We start from the raw sequence: 15,497 nt of genomic DNA, 5'->3' as shown, positions 1-15,497 counted from the left end.
TAAACAGGAAGTCACATGGACAGCATGGCACATGTAATCAGTAACACCACACCGCCTTCGCCGCACTAAACCTGCAGAAAAAAAACGTCTTCTCAGGTTTCTCTGTTTACAATTTTCCACTGTGGACTATTCTGTTACTTATTAAGCATTCCTTACACATTCCTTTTTGTGCACCTTCATTTCAAGAAGTTATTGTTCAGTGTTTCATGGATTTTTGTTTCCAGAGAGTTTTCAATGCACGTGTTGACATATTCCTTACATTTCTGCATTGAAAGTTGAGGGGATTATAATCAGAGGAAGGTTACATTTTCTATAAAAATGTAACCTAATGTGTTTCTCCTCATCCTTACTTTAAATAGAAATAATAATAATTATCTGTATCAACAGACGTAAAACACTTAGATTGTTATAGTTTGATGAAGTAGGTGAGAAACACTCAGGTTTGGTGTCCATGAGTATTGTGTTCTCATCCACAGTAGAAGGCAAAAGTTTGGACACCTTCTCATTCAATGTGTTTTATTTATTTTCATGACTATTTACATTGTCAATTGTCACTGAAGGCATCAAACTATGAATGAACACATGTGGGGTTATGTACTTAAAAAAAGGTGAAATAACTGAAAACATGTTTGTATTCTAGTTTCTTCAAAATAGCCACCCTTTGCTCTGATTACTGCTTCGCACACGCTTGGCATTCTCTCCACGAGCTTCAAGAGGTAGTCACCTGAAACGGTTTTCACTTTACAGGTGTGCCCTATCAGAGTCGATTAGTGGAATTTCTTGCTTTATCAATGGGGTTAGTTTCTTCAAAATAGCCACCCTTTGCTCAGACTACTGCTTGGCACACTCTTGATGAGCTTCAAGAGGTAGTCACCTGATATCGCTTCCACTTTACAGGTGTGCCCTATCAGGGTCGATTAGTGGAATTTATTGCTTTATCAATGGGGTTAGTTTCTTCAAAATAGCCGCCCTTTGCTCAGACTACTGCTTGGCACACTTGATGGGCTTCAAGAGGTAGTCACCTGATATCGCTTCCACTTTACAGGTGTGCCTTATCAGGGTTGATTAGTGGAATTTATTGCTTAATCAATGGGGTTAGTTTCTTCAAAATAGCCACCCTTTGCTCTGATTACTGCTTCGCACACTCTTGGCATTCTTTCGATGAGATTCAAGATTTAGTCACCTGAAATGGCTTCCACTTTACAGGTGTGTCTTATCAGGGTCGATTAGTGGAATTTATTGCTTTATCAATGGGGTTAGTTTCTTCAAAATAGCCACCCTTTGCTCTGATTACTGCTTCGCACACGCTTGGCATTCTCTCCATGAGCTTCAAGAGGTAGTCACCTGAAACGGTTTTCACTTTACAGGTGTGCCCTATCAGAGTCGATTAGTGGAATTTCTTGCTTTATCAATGGGGTTAGTTTCTTCAAAATAGCCACCTTTTGCTCAGACTACTGCTTGGCACACTCTTGATGGGCTTCAAGAGGTAGTCACCTGATATCGCTTCCACTTTACAGGTGTGCCCTATCAGGGTCGATTAGTGGAATTTATTGCTTTATCAATGGGGTTAGTTTCTTCAAAATAGCCGCCCTTTGCTCAGACTACTGCTTGGCACACTTGATGGGCTTCAAGAGGTAGTCACCTGATATCGCTTCCACTTTACAGGTGTGCCTTATCAGGGTTGATTAGTGGAATTTATTGCTTAATCAATGGGGTTAGTTTCTTCAAAATAGCCACCCTTTGCTCTGATTACTGCTTCGCACACTCTTGGCATTCTTTCGATGAGATTCAAGATTTAGTCACCTGAAATGGCTTCCACTTTACAGGTGTGTCTTATCAGGGTCGATTAGTGGAATTTATTGCTTTATCAATGGGGTTAGTTTCTTCAAAATAGCCACCCTTTGCTCTGATTACTGCTTCGCACACGCTTGGCATTCTCTCCATGAGCTTCAAGAGGTAGTCACCTGAAACGGTTTTCACTTTACAGGTGTGCCCTATCAGAGTCGATTAGTGGAATTTCTTGCTTTATCAATGGGGTTAGTTTCTTCAAAATAGCCACCTTTTGCTCAGACTACTGCTTGGCACACTCTTGATGAGCTTCAAGAGGTAGTCACCTGATATCGCTTCCACTTTACAGGTGTGCCCTATCAGGGTCGATTAGTGGAATTTATTGCTTTATCAATGGGGTTAGTTTCTTCAAAATAGCCGCCCTTTGCTCAGACTACTGCTTGGCACACTTGATGGGCTTCAAGAGGTAGTCACCTGATATCGCTTCCACTTTACAGGTGTGCCTTATCAGGTTGATTAGTGGAATTTATTGCTTAATCAATGGGGTTAGTTTCTTCAAAATAGCCACCCTTTGCTCTGATTACTGCTTCGCACACTCTTGGCATTCTTTCGATGAGATTCAAGATTTAGTCACCTGAAATGGCTTCCACTTTACAGGTGTGTCTTATCAGGGTCGATTAGTGGAATTTATTGCTTTATCAATGGGGTTAGTTTCTTCAAAATAGCCACCCTTTGCTCTGATTACTGCTTCGCACACGCTTGGCATTCTCTCCATGAGCTTCAAGAGGTAGTCACCTGAAACGGTTTTCACTTTACAGGTGTGCCCTATCAGAGTCGATTAGTGGAATTTCTTGCTTTATCAATGGGGTTAGTTTCTTCAAAATAGCCGCCCTTTGCTCAGACTACTGCTTGGCACACTCTTGATGAGCTTCAAGAGGTAGTCACCTGATATCGCTTCCACTTTACAGGTGTGCCCTATCAGGGTTGATTAGTAGAATTTCTTGCTTTATCAATGGGGTTAGTTTCTTCAAAATAGCCACCCTTTGCTCTGATTACGGCTTCGCACACTCCTGGCATTCTTTCGATTAGATTCAAGATTTAGTCACATGAAATGGCTTCTACTTTACAGGTGTGCCTTATCAGGGTTGATTAGTGAAGGTTCTTGCTTTGTCAATTGGGTTAGTTTCTTCAAAATTGCCACCCTTTGCTGTGATTCCTGCTTCACACACTTTGCATTCTCTCAATGAGCTTCAAGAGGTAGGACCCTGAAATGGGTTTCACTTTGAATGTGTGCTTTATCAGGGTTGATTAGTAGAATTTCTTGCTTTATCAATGGGGTTAGTTTCTTCAAAATAGCCACCCGTTGCTCTGATTACTGCTTCGCACACTCTAGGCATTCTGCCGATGAGATTCAAGATTTAGTCACCTGAAATGGCTTCCACTTTACAGGTGTGCCTTATCAGGATTTATTAGTGGAGGTTCTTGCTTTGTCAATGGGGTTAGTTTCTTCAAAATAGCCACCCTTTGCTCTGATTACTGCTTCGCACACTCTTGGCATTCTCTCGATGAGATTCAAAAGGTAGTCCCCTGAAATGGCTTCCACTTTACAGGTGTGCCTTATCAGGATTGATTAGTGGAAGTTCTTGCTTTATCAACTGGGTTAGTTTCTTCAAAATAGCCACCCTTTCCTCTGATTACTGCTTCGCACACTATTGGCATTCTCTCAATGAGCTTCAAGAGGTAGTCACCTGAAATGGTTTTCACTTTATATGTGTGCCTTATGTTTGATTAGTGGAATTTCTTGCTTTATCAATGGGGTTAGTTTCTTCAAAATAGCCACCCTTTGCTCCGATTACTGCTTGGCACACTCTTGGCATTTTCTCAATGAGCTTCAAGCACACCTTTAAAGTGAAAACCATTTCAGGCGACTACCTCTTGAAGCTCATTGAGAGAATGCCAAGAGTATGCAAAACAGTAATCAGAGCAAAGGGTGGCTATTTTGAAGAAACTAGAATACAAAACATATTTTCAGTTATTTCACCTTTTTTTTGTTAAGTACATAACTCCACATGTGTTCATTCATAGTTTTGATACCTTCACTGACAATGTATGTCATGAAAATAAAGAAAACGAGGTGTGTCTAAACTTTTGTCCTGTATTATATCTCCGCTCATTAACATATTCGCCGACAAAACCGAAGACCCACTGTCCAAGTCCACAATTGTAGCCCACATGTTGACAGTTTGTATGGTTGTGCCGCCATACAGATGCTGTCTATGTTATGCATGAGACTTACCCTTAAAAAGGTGTGCCCGGGCGCTGTTGTCCGTCAAGAGGGGTGCAGGGGTGGGGGTGGGGGGGTGGAGGTGTCCCACGGCTGCAGCAATCTGCGACATTAAACATGTTATTAGCATTTATTCATCCATTCAGAGCGGGAGCAGGCGTGTCCGGGCTTGATGTTGTCTTGCATAACTGTTTTCTGTATGAAGGTAGTAAAGTGCACCTGGATTTTGCTGCGAGAATGTGTTTGTGTGTGTGTGTGTGTGTGTGTGTTTATTGCAGTGTAGTGCACACACATTTCTGATCTTCTTGAGACCCCCGAAAAATGCCTACTTCTTTAGGACCACTCTTTTCTAGATATATAAAGATTTGTATTTACAACATTAATAATACATACATGCCTTGCAAATATAAAAAAGCCTATTGTGAAAAATGACTAGGAATTTTAAGAAGAAAAAGGTCAGAATTTCACAAGTAAAACTACGAATTTTGGCAATTTAATAATAAAAGTTGTAATTTTACTCAATGAAAGTCGAAATTTTACAAGAAAAACGGAACATTTGTGCAATATTATGATAAAAGTTGGAAATTTACTCAAGTCACAATTTTATAAGAAAAGTTTAAATGTTGGCATCATAATAATCTGATTTTTACTTGGCAAAATGATAGTCAAGATTTTACTCAAAAAATTTCACTATTTTACCAGAACAACAAAAAATGGTGTGATAAAAGTCAACGTTATGACAAATGTCACCATTTTGTAAAAAAAAAAAAAAAAGAATACATTGCAATATTACAGAAACAGAAAGAATATCAGATTTTTTATTATTATTATTTTTGGTTTGTAATTGTGTTTTAATCTTCATTTACTTTAACTTATTACAGCATGTCTCGATATACATATTACATTATTTTAATAAATTTTTAGGCCAAAGAGGGCACATTTCAGTTCCTTACACACACTCGTTATTACATATGTTGACCAGAGGGGGAGCACTTCAAATTTATACACACTTGTTATTTCATATGTTGACAAGGGGGGAGCACTTTTAAATCGACAGTCAATTTGAAAAATCCGTCCTTTTTGGGACCACCCTAATTTTGATATATTTCACCACCAGGGGGTGCAAATGAGACATTTTATATTAGATGCAATGGTTTTCCGTATTGGGACCATGTTGGAGGTACTTTACCTTGTTGATGTCTCAAGAAGGGTAGAAATACAAGAACAAACACACACACACACACACACACACACACACACACACACACACACACACACACACACACACACACACACACACACACACACACACACACACACACACACACACACACACACACACACACACACACACACACACACACACACACACACACACACACACACAATTTCTGACCTTGAGACCCCCGAACAATTCTTACTTTAGGACCACTCTTTTCTAGATGTATAAAGATTTGTATTTACAACATTAATAATACATACATGCTATGCAAATATAAAAAAAGCTTATTGTGAAAAATGACTAGGAATTTTAAGAAAAAGGTCAGAATTTCACAAGTAAAACTTCGAATTTTGACAATTTAGTAAAAGTTGTAATTTTACTCAATGAAAGTCAAAATTTTACAAAAAAAGCTAAACATTTTGGCAATTTTATGAAAAGAGTGATACATTACTAGACAAAAGTCACAATTTTATAAGAAAACTTTAAATGTTGGCAACATAATAATCGGATTTTTACTTGGCAAAATGATGTAAAAAGTCATAATTTTTATTAAAAAAGTTTTAATTTTACTCAACAGTTGCAATTTTACAAGAAAATGCTAAACATTTTGGCAATTTTATGAAAAGTGTGATGAATTTTCTAGACAAAAGTCACAATTTTATAAGAAAACTTTAAATGTTGGCAACATAATCAGATTTTTACTTGGCAAAATGACACAAGTCATTGTCAAGTTCTTCAGGTTTTTTCATAGCTGTGCCCAAACTTGAAAGGGCCAGTTGGTCTCAAAGACACAAAGGGACATTTCAATCCTCTTTCCTTGTGATTTATTGCTGTTGCATTTGAAGCAATCAAATAAACTGGGTTATTGTTGTAAATGAATGGATGAACAGAATGAATAGTCCAATAGTCGGTAGTTAAATAGTAGATAAGATGAATAGTTCAATTGTAGAATAAAATAGCCGATTAGGTTGATAACCTTAATCAAACAGAAAAAAGAACAGTGTTTGTTAAAGTCCTACTGAAAGCCACTACTATCGACCACACAGTCTGATAGTTTATATATCAATGATGAAATATTAACATTGCAACACATGCCAATACGGCCACTTTAGTTTACTAAATTGCAATTTTAAATTTCCTGTTTGTTTCGTCTTGAAAACGTTGTGTAATGATGACGTGTACGCAAGACATCACGGGTTTTTAGGAAGTATGAGCGCTGCACACACACAGCTAAAAGTCGTCTGCTTAAACCGCATAATTACACAGTATTTTGGACATCTGTGTTGCTGAATCTTTTGCATTTTGTTCAATTAATATTAGAGAAGTCAAAGTAGCAAAATGTAGTTGGGAAGCTTTAGCCTTTAGCCACACAAACACACGGTGATTCCTTGTTTAAAGTTCCTGGAGGTGAAAGTTTACTATGGATCAAAGAGCGGTCAAGCAACCATGAATCACGACGGAATGTCAACCAGCAGGTTCTGGTGAGAAAATTGTGGTTAAAAGTGGCTTCTTACCGGAGAAAAGCTGAGCTTGTGCCGTCCATAGCTGCTGTCGACTCGCCTGAGACATTGGCGTCAAGACACCCGTGGACGCACACTTCCGACTATCAGGTACTGTTAAACTCACTAAAACACAATAGAAAGATAAGGGATTTCCCAGAATTATCCTACTAAATGTGTCTAAAAACATCGGAATCCGTCCCAAAGCAATCGCGTTTTTTTTTTTTTTTTTTTTTTCTAGTCCGTCACTATCAATATCCCCAAACAAATCTTCCGTCCTCGCTCAAATTAAAGGGGAAATTGTCGTTTTCTCGGTCCAAATTATAAACAATGTGAATATATGAGGAGCCCCCACATATGTGACGTCATCGTCTGCGAATTCCGGTAGAGACAAAGCTTTTGTCTTAGCACCGTTTGTTTCACAAGTTTATTCACAATACCATTTAACATTTACAATAGTGGTGAATATCATCATTTAAAGATGTTGGTATGTGAAAGGGTCCCCCAAATAAGCTAGAAGAAGCTTTTGACAGGGGGTCCAAAGGACAATATATACATGGAAAGATCAAATATGGTAGCAAGCAAAACAACAAAAACAAAACAACGCTATATAATACACACAAGATAATAGTACTACAACAGGGGTAGGGAACCTATGGCTCTAGAGCCAGATGTGGCTCTTTTGATGACTGCATCTGGCTCTCAGATAAATCTTAGCTGACATTGCTTAACGCGATAATTATGAATAATTTCGCTGGAATTCACAGTGCTAAAAATAACGTGCAAAATATAAAACATTCTCATGCATTTAAATCCATCCATCCGTTCCTACCGCACCTGTTCAAGAATTCGCAATAATGGTAAGAAGTATTTTATGTCACGATGGGGGGGGGGGGGGGGGGGGGTCGTTCTCCCAGGAAGGCGGACGGACTACTCGGGACATGGCATTTAGGTAAAAACATGATTTAATTTTAACTAAAAAAAGATACAAACAAAAATCGCTCACAGCGGAGACACAACTTGGGCTAAGGAACAAAGCTAACGCATGAACAGACTATGAACATAAATCCAACAAAACTTACTTGGCATGGCATGAAGCACGAAACTATGGCAAGGCATGAAACAAGTCAGCACAGAGCAAGAAAAGATCACATTGACGCCAGGGCGAGTGACTGGCAAAGACGAGCTTAAATACTGCCTCTGATTAGTGCTCGGGATGCAGGTGAGCGGGCATTTTGTCCACCAGAGGCAGGTGGACAAAATGAGTAACCAAGGAAACCAGACAAAGGAGTGGAAAAAAACAGGAACTTAAAGAGTCCAAAGGACAAACAGCACATGGCCAAACAAAAACATGATCAACAGACATGACATTTGATTTATTATTGGTTAGCTTCAGAATAACAATGTTATGAAAAAGAATAAGAGACTTATTATACTCTAAAAATGTTGGTCTTACTTAAAAATGCACGCATTTAGTTGTATTCCGTGTTAAATAATATGATATGGCTCTCACGGAAATACATTTTGAAATATTTGGCTTTCATGGCTCTCTCAGCCAAAAAGGTTCCCGACCCCTGTACTAAAACCAACATACACATACTGTCCATACATTAATTCATTTAACCATGCACAATCCAACAGTAGTCTACCCCACATGAGGCATTAGAGATAGGTAAGTTTTCAGTTTCGTTTTGAAGTTGACATTTGCGAACTTAATCGTGGATGTTCTCTACTAAATCCTTTCAGCAAAAATATGGTGAAATGATGAAGTATGACACATAGAATGGAGCTGCTATCCCCGTTTAAATAAGAACATCTCATTTCAGTAGGCCTTTAAACATACATCTAAATACATGATTTATTTTCCTTTTAAATCAATCCAACCCAAATTAATTTCCACTGATAGGGACTAAGGTTTAAGAATAAACTTAAACATTTCCAATAATATGAATGAAATTAAATTTAAACAATCCATCCTAATTATAAGAATAAACTTAAACATCACTGATAACTTTTGGAATTTACTTTCAGTCAACTTAAACAAGTTTGTAAACATTAAAATGATCTTCTTTAAACATTTTCCCCAGTGAAATTATTTTCTTGAAACATTCCCCTCAGTCCAAACAAGCAAACAAACACTTCTTTCCTTTGCTTTTCTCACCAGTTGCGTCTTCAGAGTCCACACAAGAGCTGTCTTCCTTCCTCTTAGCAACATGTCAAAAATGGCTGACTGACTGAAGCTCAAACATTGTGAGCATGTGATCTGAGCAGGTGAACAGGTGAACTCAATCAAGCCAATCTGTTGGAAGCAAGTGGAGATGTTCAGCTCTCAGCTCTCACTGTTGCCCCTTCAGGCCTGGAGTGTGCTCTACAACTCAGTGCTGTTTGTGCTGCTCTCTACTTTCACTTGTCACTCATAATTTGAGTCAAAAAAGCTCACTATTTTACCAGAACAACAAAAAAATGGCTATTGTGTGATATAAGTCAGAATGTTATATGGCAGATGTCCCCATTTTGCATTAAAAATAATTTTACATAAAAAGGTTATAATTTTATGAGAATATGTAGCAATATTATAGAAACAGAAAGAGTTTTTTTTGTTTGTAATTGTTTTTTTTATCTTCATTATTTACTTGAAAATATTACAGCATGTCTCTATATACATATTTAATCATTTACTTTCATTAATTTTTGCCAAAGAGGGCACATTTCAATTCCATACACACACTCGTTATTACATATGATGGCCAAAGGGGGAGCACTACAAAATATTCCACACACTTGTTATTTCATATTTTGACAGGGGGGGAACTCTTTTAAAACCGACACACAGTCAATTTGAAAAATCCGTCCTTTTTGGGACCACCCTAATTTTGATAGATTTCACCACCAGGGAGTGCAAATGAGACATTTTATATTAGATGCAATGGTTTTCCGTATTGGGACCATGTTGGAGGTACTTTACCTTGTTGATGTCTCAAGAAGGGTAGAAATACAAGAACACACACACACACACACACACACACACACACACACACACACACACACACACACACACTTGTATTTCTGACCTTCTTGAGACCTGCCTACTTCTTTAGGACCACTCTTTTCTAGAAATATAAAGATTTGTATTTACAACATTAATAATACATACATGCTATGCAAATATAAAAAAGCTTATTATGAAAAATGACTAGGAATTTTAAGAAGAAAAAGGTCAGAATTTCAAAAGTAAAACTTCGAATTTTGGCAATTTAATAATAAAAATTGTAATTTTACTCAATTAAAGTCAAAATTTTACAAGAACAACTGAACATTTGTGCAATATTATGATAAAAGTTGGAATTTTACTCAATAACAGTCGCAATTTTACAAGAAGAGCTAAATATTTTGGCAATTTTATGAAAAGAGTGATACATTTACGAGACAAAAGTCACAATTTTATAAGAAAACTTTAAATGTTGGCAACATTATAATAATAATCAGAATTTTACTTGGCAAAATGACTACAAAAGTCACAATTTTAGTCAAAAAAGGTCACTATTTTACCAGAACAACAAAAAATGGCTATTGTGTGATAAAAGTCAGAATGTTATGTGACAAATGTCACCATTTTGCATTAAAAATAATTTTACATAAAAAGTAATACTTTTACAAGAACATATTGCAATATTACAGAAACAGAAAGTTTCTGTAATTTTAGTTCATTCATTTTTATTTTTTTTTAATCTTAAGTATTTACTTCAATATATTACAGCATGTCTCAATATACATATTTATTCATTTATATTTATTCATTTTGGCCAAAGAGGGCACATTTCAATTCCTTTACACACACCCGTTATTACATATGATGGCCAAAGGGGGAGCACTTCAAAATTTTCCACACACTTGTTATTTCATATGTTGACAGGGGGTGAACTCTTTTAAAACCAACACACAGTCAATTTGAAAAATCCGTCCTTTTTGGGACCACCCTAATTTTGATAGATTTCACCACCAGGGGGTGCAAATGAGACATTTTATATTAGATGCAATGGTTTTCCGTATTGGGACCATGTTGGAGGTACTTTTCATGGTTGATGTCTCAAGAAGGGTAGAAATACAAGAACACACACACACACACACACACACACACACACACACACACACACACACACACACACACACACACACACTTGTATTTCTGACCTTCTTGAGACCTGCCTACTTCTTTAGGACCACTCTTTTCTAGAAATATAAAGATTTGTATTTACAACATTAATAATACATTCATGCTATGCAAATATAAAAAAGCTTATTATGAAAAATGACTAGGAATTTTAAGAAGAAAAAGGTCAGAATTTCACAAGTAAAACTTCGAATTTTGGCAATTTAATAATAAAAATTGTAATTTTACTCAATGAAAGTCAAAATTTTACAAGAAAAACTGAACATTTGTGCCATATTATGATAATAGTTGGAATTTTATTCAATAACAGTCGCAATCTTACAAGAAAAGCTAAACATTTTGGCAATTTTATGAAAAGTGTGATGCATTTACTAGACAAAAGTCACAATTTTATAAGAAAACTTTAAATGTTGGCAACATAATAATAATCAGATTTTTACTTGGCAAAAAGATGACAAAAGTCATCATTTTACTCAAAAATGTCACTATTTTACCAGAACAACAAAAAATGGTGTGATAAAAGTCAGAATGTTATATGACAAATGTCACCGTTTTGCATTAAAAAATATTTTACATAAAACAGTAATAATTTAAGAGAATACATTACAATATTACAGAAACAGAAATAATATGACATTTTAGGTTGGTTTTTTTGTGATTGATTTTTAATCTTCACTATTTACTTGAAGTTATTACAATATGTCTCAATATACATATTTATTCATTTATATTTATTAATTTTGGCCAAAGAGGGCACATTTCCATTCCATACACACACTCGTTATTACATATGATGGCCAAAGGGGTGGCACTTCAAAATTTTCCACACACTTGTTATTTCATATGTTAACCAGATGGGGAGCACTTTTAAAACCGACACACAGTCAATTTAAGAAGGGGGACCGGAGGGTGTGTTCCAACTATCGTGGGATCACACTCCTCAGCCTTCCCGGTAAGGTTTATTCAGGTGTACTGGAGAGGAGGCTACATCGGATAGTCGAACCTTGGATTCATGAGGAACAGTGTGGTTTTCGTCCTGGTCGTGGAACTGTGGACCAGCTCTATACTCTCTGCAGGGTTCTTGAGGGTGCATGGGAGTTTGCCCAACCAGTCTACATGTGCTTTGTGGACTTGGAGAAGGCATTCGACCGTGTCCCTCGGGAAGTCCTGTGGGGAGTGCTCAGAGAGTATGGGGTATCGGACTGTCTTATTGTGGCGGTCCGTTCCCTGTACGATCAGTGTCAGAGCTTGGTCCGCATTGCCGGCAGTAAGTCGGACACATTTCCAGTGAGGGTTGGACTCCGCCAAGGCTGTCCTTTGTCACCCATTCTGTTCATAACTTTTATGGACAGAATTTCTAGGCGCAGTCAAGGCGTTGAGGGGTTCCGGTTTGGTAACCGAAGGATTAGGTCTCTGCTTTTTGCAGATGATGTGGTCCTGATGGCTTCATCTGACCGGGATCTTCAGCTCTCGCTGGATCGGTTCGCAGCCGAGTGTGAAGCGACCGGAATGAGAATCAGCACCTCCAAATCCGAGTCCATGGTTTTCGCCCGGAAAAGGGTGGAGTGCCATCTCCGGGTTGGGGAGGAGACCCTGCCCCAAGTGGAGGAGTTCAAGTACCTAGGAGTCTTGTTCACGAGTGAGGGAAGAGTGGATCGTGAGATCGACAGGCGGATCGGTGCGGCGTCTTCAGTAATGCGGACGTTGTACCGATCCGTTGTGGTGAAGAAGGAGCTGAGCCGGAAGGCAAAGCTCTCAATTTACCGGTCGATCTACGTTCCCATCCTCACCTATGGTCATGAGCTTTGGGTCATGACCGAAAGGATAAGATCACGGGTACAAGCGGCCCAAATGAGTTTCCTCTCCCTTAGAGATAGGATGAGAAGCTCTGCCATCCGGGAGGAACTCAAAGTAAAGCCGCTGCTCCTCCACATGGAGAGGAGCCAGATGAGGTGGTTCGGGCATCTGGTCAGGATGCCACCCGAACGCCTCCCTAGGGAGGTGTTTAGGGCACGTCCAACCGGTAGGAGGCCACGGGGAAGACCCAGGACACGTTGGGAAGACTATGTCTCCCGGCTGGCCTGGGAACGCCTCGGGATCCCCCGGGAAGAGCTAGACGAAGTGGCTGGGGAGAGGGAAGTCTGGGTTTCCCTGCTTAGGCTGTTGCCCCCGCGACCCGACCTCGGATAAGCGGAAGATGATGGATGGATGGATGGATGGACACAGTCAATTTGAAAAATCCAGCCTTTTTGGGACCACCCTAATTTTGATATATTTCACCACCAGGGGGTGCAAATGAGACATTCTATATTAGAAGCAATGGTGTTCTGTATTGGGACCACGTGCAAGGTACTTTTCATGGTTGATGTCTCAAGAAGGGTAGAAATACAAGAACACACACACACACACACACACACACACACACACACACACACACACACACACACACACACACACACACACACACACTGAAGTTAAAAGGTGCAGCGCCTGAAGGCACAAGATCTCAACACCACGTAAATCACTGCATTACTCTGACACACGATTGATTCCGCATCCACTGGCATTCGGGGGACGATACGGGACGTCATGTGATCTACAGCCGTCACAGCACATCGGTGTTTATCATATCAGAAATGAGAGCGAGGAGGTGGCACAAAAACGGTCTTCTTCCTCAATCCCCCACGCCGATGACCCCTACACCTCTACCAGCAACTCTTGAGGAATGTGCTTTGTGAACTGTACTAGGTAGGGAGAAAAAAAATAAAAAATAAAAGGAAGAAAGAAAAAAGCAGGGAGCTCAAAGAGGCAAACAAAAACAGTTGACAGAAAAATGTTGACGCGTGAAGTAAAATCTGACACCTTTTGCTCCTGTGGTTGTTGTTGTCTTTGCCAGCAACGGAACGCTGAAAGTTACGGACGGATTTTAATGCAACATTCAGGAAATGTCAGAAATGGCTTTAGGCAGTGTTTCTTAGCCATAGGGCCCCTGGTTGGGCCGCTACAAAAATACACTTTTCTCAGCTGTGGGACTCAGTTGTAATACACTTTTCCACCACTTGGCAATATGAAACAGAAAAAGTCGGGAGCTCTCGTCAGCGCAAAAATTATAACTTAAAAAGTAGAAGTTAAAGGCCTACTGAAATGAGATGTTCTTATTTAAACGGGGATAGCAGGTCCATTCTGTGTCATAATTGATCATTTCGCCATATTGCCATATTTTTGCTGAAAGGATTTAGTAGAGAACATCCACGATAAAGTTCACAACTTTTGGTCGCTAATAGAAAAGCCTTGCCTGTACCGGAAGTAGCAGACGATGTGCGCGTGACGTCACGGGTTGTGGAGCTCCTCACATCTGAACATTGTTTATAATCATGGCCACCAGCAGTAAGAGCAATTTGAACCGAGAAAGCGACAATTTCCCCATTAATTTGAGCGAGGATGAAAGATTTGTGGATGAGGAAAGTGAGAGTGAATTCTGGAAAATCCATTATCTGCTTATTGTGTTTCTAGTGTTTTAGTGAGATTATATGGTCGTACCTGAAAGTCGGACACAGGCTTGGTGACCGCCAGTGTCTCCATGAAAAGCCATGGTGTAAGCATCCGACGGTCGGGGGCGGCCGGTGGGAGGAGGCAAGAGAGTCCGCAGCAGCAGGAAGAACGACGCAAACTCTTCGCTCATGTCTACGGTAAGAGCCGACTTATTGCCACCATTTTCTCACCGAAACCTGAAGGTTGACATGTGGTAGGGAACCATGTTCGCTTGACCGCTCTGTTCCATATTAAAGCTCAACCTTCGGGAATGTAAACAAGGAAACACCGGCTGTGTTTGCGTTGCTAAAGGCGGCCGCAATACACCGCTTCCTACCTACATCTTTCTTCTTTGACGTCTCCATTATTAATTGAACAAATTGCAAAAGATTCAGCAACACAGATGTCCAGATTACTGTGGAATTGCGCGATGAGAAGAGACGACTTTTAGCCACTAGTGGTGCTGGGCTAATATGTCCCCTCCAACTCGAGACTTCACGCACACGTCTCATTAGTCCGCGATCTTTTCAACACGAAACTCCGTGGGAAATTTAAAATTTTATTTTGGTAAACCAAACCAGCAGTATTGGCATGTGTTGCAATGTTAATATTTCATCATTGATATATAAACTATCAGACTGTGTGGTCCAGGGGTCGGGAACTTTTTTGGCTGAGAGAGCCATGCAAGCCAAATATTTTAAAATGTATGTCCGTGAGAGCCATATCATATTTTTTTTAACACTGAATACAACTAAATGCGTGCATTTTTTAAAGGGGAACATTATCACAATTTCAAAAGGGTTAAAAACAATAAAAATCAGTTCCCAGTGGCTTGTTGTATTTTTTGAAGTTTTTTTCAAAATTTTACCGGTCTCGGAATATCCGTAAAAAAGCTTTAAAGTGCCTTATTTTCGCTATTTTCGAAACTACTATTCATTTCCCTGTGACGTCACACAGTGCTGCCAATACAAACAAACATGGCGGTTACCACAGCAAGATATA

The 15,497-nt window shown here is 39.1% G+C and overlaps 1 protein-coding gene across 1 annotated transcript in view; it reads right to left on the bottom strand.

Moving 5' to 3' along the window:
* LOC133561239 (forkhead box protein P2-like) overlaps positions 1-15,497 on the bottom strand; it is a 289,077-nt gene that overhangs the window by 243,214 nt on the left and 30,366 nt on the right. Inside the window, 1 exon segment of the mRNA XM_061914578.1 lies at positions 4,085-4,175. The gene's annotated coding sequence lies outside the window, so the exon portion shown is untranslated.

This window comes from Nerophis ophidion, linkage group LG10 (assembly GCF_033978795.1).
Source record: "Nerophis ophidion isolate RoL-2023_Sa linkage group LG10, RoL_Noph_v1.0, whole genome shotgun sequence".
NCBI lineage: Eukaryota > Metazoa > Chordata > Actinopteri > Syngnathiformes > Syngnathidae > Nerophis > Nerophis ophidion.
Note: the sequence above shows the minus strand (reverse complement) of the source record. Positions and strands in the feature narration are given on the sequence as shown.